This window comes from Sapajus apella, unplaced genomic scaffold (genome assembly GCF_009761245.1).
Source record: "Sapajus apella isolate SASKATOON/1434 unplaced genomic scaffold, GSC_monkey_1.0 scaffold2, whole genome shotgun sequence".
In the NCBI taxonomy this organism is placed as follows: Eukaryota; Metazoa; Chordata; class Mammalia; order Primates; family Cebidae; genus Sapajus; species Sapajus apella.
In genome coordinates this window covers 32,863,454-32,874,832 of record NW_022436942.1, presented here as the reverse complement: position 1 = coordinate 32,874,832, position 11,379 = coordinate 32,863,454, and the positions used below count along the sequence as shown (strand labels likewise).

Sequence of the window (11,379 nt, the reverse complement as noted above, 5' to 3'; positions counted from 1 at the left end):
AGTATATTTTAATGAACTTTCAAATAATTGTCATCAAAATGTTAGAATTCTTAATATTTTTTACTCTTGTATATTTAGTGTTTCCTTCTCATCTTTTACATTCCCTTTATGAATTTTAATATATAATTTAAAAATATGTTAATTTAAATTTTGCTGTTTGAAAAACTTACATATAATTTATTATACAGCAGGTATACTAGAGCCTTTCATATTTTGAGATATGTTCTGAATATATAATTTGTTTTCAAACATAATTTTTCAATAGTTAATATTAAGTTTTAAATCTATATTTAATGTGGACAAGTATTTTTCTAATATTTGGTTAAATGCCTACATCACAATAATGCAGCAATAGTAGGCAATATTCTTATACTAATCCAATTTAAAGACAAAAGAGTTTTAACTATTTAACAATTTAATTGGATAAAATAAATTGAAAAAAGAAAAAAAAATAACCTAAATGAAATGGACCATTCTCTAGAAATTTATCTATCTGTCTGTCTGTCATCTATCTATCTATCTATTCATTTTGGCTGAATAGCTATGTGTGGCAAAGTCATTAATTAATAAATTTTGCCACGTTAGAAATAAAAATTTCAAGGAAGAGTGCCAATTTTCTTTTCTTTTTTTTTTTCACGCAAAAGTTTTTAGTTTATTAAGCTTCTCGTGAAAAATCCACAACGGCCATAGATAACATCATTGCAGCACCTTTACTCCTTCGGCTGTGATCCAATCTCCAGCTCACTTTTTGCCAGCACCAACATTGGCCTTTGCAGTCCCCCTGACTTTCTTCATTCTGTTCTTGTGTTCCTTTCGTTGCTTTCTTGAGGCCTCTTTCTTCTTATACAGGCCATGTCTTGCAAATCTATGTTTGGGTTCATTTTTCTTTTCATAATCCAGGGAATCATAAATCATGCCAAAGCCGGTTGGCTTGCTACCACCAAAATGAGCTCTGAATCCAAATACAAAGATGACATCCAGTGTGGTCTTGTACATTTTGGCTAGTTTTTCCCAAATTTCTGTCTTAGGCACTGTTGCCTTCCCGGGGTGAAGGACATCAATGACCATTTGTTTCCTCTGAAGCAGTCGGTAGGTCATGAACTTTCTAGTGCGGATAGTTACTGTGTCATTCATGATGGCGGCCTATCCTTAGACAGCTGGGGAGGAAAAGACAAGAGTGCCAATTTTCTATACCCTTGATGGAATAACACAGATGAGCCTCTCTTAAGTTGTTATAAGTCTCTTCTTTGAAGTACTTCAACATTCTGCCAAGACTTTTGCTCTACTTTTAAAGTACACACAACAATGCTTTATTCTGCAGTATTCTTTAGACATTTTGAAATAAATATAATGACTTGAATTTATAAAATGCCTTTCAGGCATAGACTCCATGGTATACCATAGACATTAATTGAATTTCAGAAGTCATATAGTGATATACACTAATTCCAAAGCACACATATTATTTTTATTGGGTTTCAACTGGCAGACAGGTTGACCTAACAATATAGAACAAAACAGAATGTGTGGTTTTGCTTCCTAAATTTACATTAATGATATCCAGAGCTCAAATTACATGTAAGTTACTATGCATCTTATTTTCTTTTTCAATACTATTGCAAAATCTTAATCATTCACCCTATGCTTTATGTAGCTTTCTTAATATAAATAAATGAATCATAGATCATTTCTGAATTAACAAAAATCTTTATTATTCTGTACTATAAAACATGTAAAAATATTTTACCAAATATAAATTACCTTATTTTATAAGCTTTTAAAATATTTATTAAAATTATTTGAAGTAATTTATAATGTTACTTATTTTTTTATTTTATAATGTTACAGACATATTGCTACTTCCTTCTTAATCAGTCATGCATATATGAGATGCCAGCATAGAATTTGCTGCAAACCTTTATTCTTCATATTCAAATAGATTTGGGTAAGAGAAGACTTGCTTTACATTATAGTTGTGAAGTTGAGAAAAATGTAATTCAGCACTGATTGTGAAATAATTTGTTCGTTTGCATGATGATAGGTTTTTTATTTCCCCACAGATGTCCTTTAAAAGAAACTCAAAACATGAATATTTTTTTTCAAAGTTATGGCTATTTGAAAGTCTTAAATAATACTCACAATCCAAAGGTGGCTGGTTATATGATGGGCACTGCATGTCATTTTACCTTTTTCATTCTCTCCTTCAATAAACCAAATTTTACATGACAAATTGCATGATAATAATGGCTAAAATTTAGTGAACGATGTGTCTGGAACTTTGCTAAAATCGTTACAAATCTTATTTTTTCATATTTTTAAGTACTTTGCTTTTTTTGTTTTTTTAGGACAGTTCTACATTTACAGTAAAATCTAGAGAAAGGTTCAGAAATATATGCCTCCTGCCTTCACATATGCATTGCCTCATCATTATTAACCTGTGCCACCAACGTGGCACATTTCTTATAAATGATGATCTCACATTGATCCATCATAATAATCTACTGTCCATAGTTTACATTAGGGTTTATTTTTAGTTTTGTTTTTCTCTACTAGTTTGGATGAATGTGTAATGATATATACACTATTTTAATAACATACTAAGTATTTTCACTTCCTTAAAATTTCTCTGTGCTCTGTTTTATATATTCCCTACTTCTGCCTTGCAACCCACTTCTAACTTCTGGCAACTGCCATTCTTCTTACTGTTTCTCTTTAGTTTTGCCCTTTCCAGTATGTCATATGGCCGGAATTATACAGCATGTCTTTTCAGATTGGCTTCTTTTACCTAGTAACATAAATTTAAATGTCTTTCATGTCTTTTATGTTTTAATAGCTCATGTATTTTCAGTGCTAAATAACATTTTATTGTCTGGATACCAGTGTATTTGTTCATTCACCAACTGAAGGATATATTTTTTCCTCCTATTTTAACAACTGTGAATAAAGCTGCTGTAAATATCATGTGCATGTTTTTGTGTAGACATAAATTTTCAGCTCATTTAAATAAATAGCAAGAAGTGCAATTGCTGGATCTCATGCTAATAATATGATTCGTTTTGTCAGAATCCCCCAAATCATCTTTCAAAGTGCCTGTACCATTATGCATCCCTACCAGCAATGAATGAGACTTTCTGTTGCCTCACATACTTGCCAGCATTTGGTGTTATCAGTGTTTTGATTTTGGCCATTCCAATGTGATATCATAGATTTCCCCCTGGTGACATATGACGTTGAGCATTTTTTCCTATGCTTGTCATCTATATATGTTCCCCTTGTGAGGTGTTTGGTAAGGGCTTAGGTCCACTTTATAATTGGGTTCTTTGTTTCATATTGTTGACTTTTAAGATTACTTTGTATATTTTAGATGACAGTACTTTATCAGATGTATGTTTTGTAAATATTTTCTCCTTTTCAGTGACTTGTCTTCTCATTTTTGACATTATATTTCATAAGTCAGAAGTTTTAAATTTTAACAAAGTCCAGCTTATCCATTTCCTTTTTAAATTTCATGGGTCATACCTTTCGTGTTATGTTTAAAAAATCATCCTCACGCTCAGGGTCATCTAGGTTTTTTCCTATGTTATCTCTAGGAGTTTCATTTTGCATTTTACATTTAGATCTATGATTTCTTATAAGTAAATTTTTGTAAAAGGTATGAGATTTGTGTCTAGATTCGTTTTTTATATGTTAATGCCCAGTTATTCCAGCACCATTTGCTAAAAAATCTATCTTTACTCCATATACAGCCATTGTTCCTTTTCAAAGATTAGTTGACTATACTTCTGGGAGTTTATTTCTGGCTATTTGTTCCACTGATGTGTTTGCCTATTCTTTCACCAATATCACATTGTTTTGATTACTATAGCTTCATAGTAAATCTTGTCATTGGCTAGTTCCAGTCCTCTAACTTTGTTCTTTTTCTTCAATATTGTAGTGGTTATTCTGGGGTTTTGCCTCTCATATAAACTTTAAAATTAATTTGTTAGTAACCACAAAATAGCTTCCTGGGATTTTAAGTGAGACTTACTGAATCTGTAGATCAAGATATAAAGAACTGAAATCTTGACAATATTGAATCCTCCTACCGAAGAACATCAAATATATCTTCATTTATTTAGTTCTTTGATTTTGTTCATCAGAGTTTTATACATTTTCTTATATAGATCTTCTCTATATTTTGTTAGATTTACATCTAAGTATTTTATTTTGGAGAAAAATAATGTAAATGATACTGCTTTTATTTATTTATTTATTTATTTATTTATTTATTTATTTATGAGACAGAGGCTTGCCTGTTGCCCAGGCTGGAGTGCAATGACATGATCTCGACTCACTGCAACCTCCACCTCCTGGGTTCAAGCAATTCTCCTGCCTCAGCACCCTGAGTAGCTGGGATTACAGGTGCACACTACCACACCTGACTAATTTTTTTTGTATCTTTAGTAGAGACGGGATTTCACCATGTTGGCCAGGCTGGTCTCAAACTCCTGACCTCATGATCTGCCCATCTTGGCCTCCCAAAGTACTGGAATTACAGGTGTGAGTAACCACATCTGGCCTATTATGATTTTAATTTTAAATTTCACTTGTTCATTACTGGTATATAGGAAAGCAATTGAATTTTGTATATTAACTTTTTATCCTATAATCTTGCATCGTTGCATATTAGTTCCATGAACTTGTTTCTCAAAATTTTGTGATTTTCTGCATAGAAAATTTTGTCATCTGAGAATAAATACAATTTCACTTTTAATTCTTTCTTCACGATCTGTATACTTTTTATTTTCTTTACTTGCTTTATTGCATTAGCAAGGACTTCCAGTACAACATTGAAAGGAGTAGTGAGAGAAGATATTCTTGAGTTATACTTCAACTTATCAGGAAACCTTTGAGTTTCTCATAATATATTATAATATAGTTTTTTTGTAGATTATCAAGTTGAGAAAGTTTTACTCAGTTCCTGGGTTACTAAGAGCTTTTATTATGAATGAGTGTTGGATTTTGCCAAACGCTTTTTTGTATCTATTGATGTAATTGCGTTTTCTTCCGTAGCCTGATTTTTAAATGTTGAACCCATCTTGCATTCTTAGGATAAATCTGCTTTGGTCATTATATATAATTCTTTTTATATATTGTTGAATATTTTTTTGCTAATTTTTTTGAGAATTTCTGGATTTTATGTCATGAAAAATATTGGTCTATAGTTTCTTGTCTGTTAATGTTGTCTGGTTTTGGTATTAAGGCAACAGTGATCTCATAGAATAATTAGAAATTATTTCCTATGTTTCTATCTTCTGAAAGAGATTATAGAGTATTGGTATAAAGTCATCGTTATATGTTTGGTAAAACTTACCAGTAAATCCATTTGAGCCTGGTGCTTTCTCTTTGGAAGTTTATTATTTATTGACTCAATTTATTTAATAGACATAGGCCTATTCGGATAGTCTATTTCCCCTTTTGTAAGTTATGACAGATTGTCTCTTTCAAGATATTGGTCCATTTCATTTACGTTTTCAGATTTGTGGACAAGAGGTTGTTCATGGCATTTTTTATTATAATTTTATTGCACATGGGACCTATAATGATGTTCCAGCTTTCATTTCTAATATTATAAATTGGTGTCCTTTCTATCTTTTGCATAGTTTGCCTGACTAGAAATTTGTTGATTTTATCAATCTTCTCAAATGACTAGCTTTTTGTGTTTTAAAATTATCTCTATTAATTTTCTGTTCATATTTTTATTGATTTCTTCTCTAATTCTTATTTATTTTCTTCTGCTTGCTTTGAATTTAATTTGCTCTTTCTTTTCTAACTTTTAACATGAAAATTTTGGTGATTGCTTTTAGAGTTTTCTCCCTTTCTAATATAGGCATTCAATGCTATAAATTTCCCTGTAAGTAGTACTTTTGCTGCATCTACAAATTTAGATATATTTTTATTTTCATTTGTTTAAAAATATATTTATTTTTTGACCCATATATTATTTAGAAGTATGTAATTTAATATTCATGCATTTGGGATTTTCAATTATCTTTCTGTTGCTGGTTTCTGGTTTGTTTCCAGAGTGCTCTAAAAGCAGACATTGCATGATTTCTATTCTTTTAAATTTATTAACTTATGTTTTATGTCCAGTAATGTGGACTACTATTGTGAATGTTTCATGAGCTTGAAAATGTCTGTTATAATGTTTTTCAAATTTATACTCTTGAAAGCTTTTTAAAAAATCTCATTCTTGTCATGTAGCGATTGCCCTAAATAGAAAGTTGACCTTGCTATCTGCTGGCCAAAAGAAATGTTGAAGTCCAGCTGTTACAGGTCAAATCATCAGTTTGCATCGAGGTACACTGATATTCACAGGATTCAGGTTGAAAGTCTTGTATAAAATAAAGTAAGTGATCTAGTCACTTGGCATTTTGCAATTAGTCTGACCTCTGAGATAATTAATTGATTAAGTACATGTAACATACGGGTGTTTTATTGATTTATTTTGTGTATATATGACCATACAGCTTTTCCTTCTTTAAAATATTTCCATACTGAAGCTATACTCTAGAAACCAAAAGTTTAAGAAATGTGAGTCCTCAGTCTTCAGTGAACTTGAATGGATGCAAGGTTTTTTCTTTTTAGTCCAGTATAAAGGTAATGTCTCCATCTATCTGCATATGTCAGTTTGGGAAATGGGCCAAGAGAAGAGTGATCATTTATTTAGGCATATGTCTTTGTGGGTTTCTTTAGCTTTACAGAGAGAATATCTGTTTTATTTCCTGTTCTCCTGAGTGAAAAAAACATTGCTTTTTCTTCTTTTTATTCCTATAAAATGAACAAATTTCAAGGTATAATTTACGTGAAGTAAAATCTATAGATTATAAATGCAAACCTCAGGGACCTTTAAATAATGCATGTACCCATATAACCTCCAACTGATAAAGATCTAGGATAGTTTCATTACCAAAGTAAGTTCCTTAATACAACCTTTCCTTCAATCCCTGCATCCATAGTTCTGATTTCTATCACTTTAGCTCAGTTTTGCCTATTCTTGAACTATCAATAAATGGAATTAAGCACTAAATACTCATACAATGGTGTCTTTTTTTTTTTTTTTTTTTTTTTTTTTTTTTTGTATCTTTAGTAGAGACAGGGTTTAACCATGTTGGCCAGGCTGGTCTTAAACTCCTGACCTCATGATCTGCCCACCTTGGCCTCCCAAAGTACTGGAATTACAGGTATGGTTTCTTTTGCCAGAAATACTTGTTGAAAAATATCTATTTCATTGTTAGTACTCTATTAAATAATTTTTTCTACAATTTCTTTTTTAAATCTCCTGTTGACAGATGTTTTAAATTATTGTAAATAAAGCTGTTAATTTTTTTTTTCAAATTTTGTTGAGGATATATATTTTTATGTATCATGGATAATAACCTGGGAGTTTAATTGCTAAATAAGAAGACAGAAGTACATTAACTTTTATGAAATATTGCAAAATAATTTTTCAAAATAGTTATAAACTGTCACTATCAGGGTGTCAGAGTTCTAGTTGCTTCACATCTTCACCAGCGTTTGGTATTATCAAACTTCCTACTTTTACTATTTGGGTGAGAATGATGTAGAATCCGATTTTAGTTTTATTTTGCATTTTTATAATGAATGAAGGTCATGAGCAGCTAGCACTTTATTGTCTGTAAATCTGTGTAATTTTTAAAATTCATTATATTCTACCTTTCTGCTTTTATGTGACCATTCTAAACAGAGGTGCTTCTTCCCTAAATGTCCTATTTTTTCAAAGAAATAGCTTCAATACTTGTGGAGAATATATATTATGTATTCATTCTACTTCATTATTATTTCTACCTTAACTTTCTCTTTTTATAATTTTAACTTTTATTTTACATTCTAGAGGTACATGTGCAGATTTGTCACATGGATATATTACATGATAGTGATGTTCAGGGAACAGTTGATCTTGTTGCCAGGTACTAAGCATAATATCAAATCATTTTCCAATACTTGTCCCCTTCCCTCCTTAACCCCTCTGGGAATCTCCAGTTGCCATACTTATGTCCATGACTACCCAATGTTTCGCTCCTACTTATAAGTGAGAATATGTTGTATTTGGTTCTCTGTTAAGGTTAATGGTCTCCAGCTGCATCCACATTGCTACAAAGAGTACAATCTTATTGTTTTTTATGGCTGTATGATATTCCATGTTCTTCATATACCACATTTTCTTTATCCAATTCATCATTGGCAGGCACCTAGGTTGATTCCATGTCTTTGCTATTATAAATAGTACTGTGATTAACATATGAGAAATTGTGTCTTTTTGGTAGAACAATTTACTTTCCTTTGGATATATACCCAGTAATGGTATTGGAATATAGAATGATAATTCTAAGTTCTTTGAGAAATCTCCAAACTGCTTTCCACGATGGCTGAACTAATTTAAATTCTCAACAACAGCATATAAGCATTCCCTTTCCTCTGCAGCCTTGCCAGCATCTGTTGTTTTTTTGACTGTTCAATGATAGTTATTCTGATGAGTATGAGATGGCATCTCACTGTGGTTTTGACTTGCATTTCTATGATAATTAGTGATGTGGACTATTCACATGTCTGTAGGCCGGTCATTTTTCTTTTCTCAAGAACTGTATGTTCATGTCTATACCCATTTTAATGAGGTTATTTGTTTTTTGCTTGTTGATTTAAGTTCCTCATAGATTCTGGATTTCAGTCCTTCATAGGATGTATAGTTTCCAAATATTTTCTCCCATTTTGTAGGATGTCTGCTTGCTCTATGGATAGTTTCTTTTGCTGTGCAGAAACTCTTTATTTTAATTAGGTCTCACTTATCAAATTTTGTTTTTCTTGCCATTGCTTTTGAGGGCTTGGTCATAATTTTTTTCCCAAGGCTGCTGTCCAGAATGGTGTTTCTTAGGTTTTCTTTTTAAGAGTCTTAGAGTTTGAGGTTTTACATTTACATCTTTAACACATCATGAATTCATTTTTCTATATGCTGAAAGTTAGGGGTCCAGTTTCATTTTTCTACATATGGCATGGCTAGCCAGCTATCTCAGCAACATTTATTGAATAGAAAGTCCTTTCTCTGTTGATTATTTTTGTTGACTTTGTTGAAGATCAGCTGGCTGCAGGTGTGTGGCTTCACTTCTCTGTTTTCTATTCTGTTCCCTTAGTTTATGTGTCTGTTTTTCTATCACTACCATGCTGCTTCAATTATTGTATCCTTATCATATAGTTTGCAAGTTGGGTAGTATGGTGCCTCCAGCTGTGTTCTTTTTGCTTAGAATTGTTTTGGCAATTCAGGCTCATTTTTGGTTCCATATTAATTTCAGAATAATTTTTTCTGGTTCCATGAAAAATAATATTGGTGGCTTGATAAAAATAGCATTGAATCTGTAGATCGTTTTGACCAATATAGTCATTTCAATGATATTGACTATTTCAATTCTTAAATTTCTTGTTGAGGTCTTTCACCTCATTGATTAGATGTATTTCTAGACATTTAATTTTTTTCTGTGGCTATTGTAATGGGATTTCAGTCTTTATTTGGACCTCGGTTTGAACGCAGTTGGTGTAGACAAATGTACTGATTTTTGTACATTGATTTTTGTGTCCAGCAACTTTACTAAAGTTATTTGTCAATTCCAGGAGCCTTTTGATGATGTCTTTAAAGCTTTCTAGGTACAGAGTCATATCATTAGTAAAGAGAGGTAGTTTGATTTCTTTTCCTATTTGGATGCCTTTTAAATCTTTCTTCTGACTGACTGGTGTGGCAAGAACTTCCAGTATTATGTAGAATAGGAGAGGTGAGAGTGGGCTTCCCTGTTTTGTTCCAGTTCTCAAGGGGAATGCTTCCAGTGTTTGCCCTTTCAGAATAATGTAGGCTATTGGTTTGTCACAGATGGCTCTTATTATTTGGTGTATGTTACTTCAATGACTAGTTTCTTGAAGTGTTTTTTATCATGAAGAGATGTCAGATTTTTATTAAAGGCTTTTTCCACATCCAGAGAAATGATCATATGGTTTTTGTTTTTAATTCTGCTTATGTGGTGAATTGCATTTATTGATTTGCATGGATTGAACACAGCTTGCATCCCAGAAATGAAACCTACTTGATCATGGTGAAATAACTTTTGATGTATTGTGTTCGGTTTGCTACTATTGAGAATTGTTGTATCTATGTTCATAGAGGATATTGGCCTGTTGGCCTGTAGTTATTTTTATTCATTGCGTTCTTGCCAGGTTTTGGTATGAGAGTGATGCTGGCTTCATAGAATGTGTTAGGGAACAGTCCCCCATTCTCGTATTTGTTGGTATTTGTTGTCTCCTCCTCCTCCTTCCTCTTCCTTTTTCCTCCTCCTCCTCCCTCCTTCTCCTCCCTCCTCCTCCTCCTCCACCTCCTTCCTCCTCCTCCTTCATCCTCCTTCTCCTCCTTCCTCATCTTCCTTCCTCCTCTTCCTTCCTCCTCCTCCTCCTTCCTCCTCCTCTTTCATCCTCCCTCTTCTCCTTCTTCCTCCTCCCTTCTCCTCCCTCCTCTTCCGCCTTCCTCCTCCTTCTTCATCCTCCTTCTCTTCCTTCCTCCTCCTTCCTTCTCCTCCTCCTTACTCTGCCTCCTCCCTCTTCTTCCTTCCTCCTCCTTCCTCTTCCTCCTCTTTTCTCTTTTTCCTTCTTTCTCCCCTTCCTCTTCCTCCTTCCTTCTCTTCCTCCTTCCTCTTCCTCTTCCTTCCTCTTCTTCCTCCTCCCCATCCTCCTCCTTCCTCCTCCCCATCCTCCTTCCTCCTCCTCTTCCTCCATCCTCCTCCTCCCTCCTATTCCTCCTTCCTCCTCCGCCACTGCCACTGCCACCTTTGCCTCCTTCTTCCTCTTCTTTCTCCTTTCTTCTTTCTTTTTCTTCTTCCTCTTCCTCTTTCTTCTTTCTTCTTCTTCTTCCTGCTCCTACTCCTTCTGTTCCTCCTGCTCCTTCTGCTTCTCCTGCTTCTCCTCTTCCATTTTCTCCTCCTCCTTCTCCTTCTGTTTCTTCTTCTTTCTTTTTTCTTTCTTCTTTGGAATAGTTTCACTAGAATTGGTCCAAGCACCTTTTTGTATGTCTGGTAGAATTTAGCTATGAATCTGTCTGGTCCAGGGCTTTGTTTGGTTGGTAGTTTTTTTCTTTTAAATATTGATCAAATTTCAGTATACAATATTGGTCTCTTTAGAGTTCAATATCTTCCTGATTCTATCTTGAGTGGTTGTATGATTCCAAGAATTAATACATTTCCTCTAGATTTTCTAATTTGTGTTCATAGAGGTTTTCATAAAAGTCTCTGGGAATCTTTTGTATTTCTGTGAGGACAGTTGGTATGTTACATTTGTGATTTCTGAATG

General features: G+C 33.1%; 1 pseudogene across 2 annotated transcripts; it reads right to left on the bottom strand.

Moving 5' to 3' along the window:
* Positions 1-638: 638 nt before the first annotated feature.
* On the bottom strand, positions 639-1,178 carry LOC116556961 (annotated as a pseudogene). 2 transcript variants are annotated; one of them, XR_004271287.1, is made up of 2 exons: positions 1,135-1,178; positions 639-1,068 (listed from the first exon to the last, which is right to left on the bottom strand). The product of XR_004271287.1 is annotated as a 40S ribosomal protein S24 pseudogene, transcript variant X2 (transcript). The 2 variants fall into 2 exon arrangements; XR_004271283.1 differs by having other exon boundaries at positions 639-1,164.
* Positions 1,179-11,379: the final 10,201 nt, after the last annotated feature.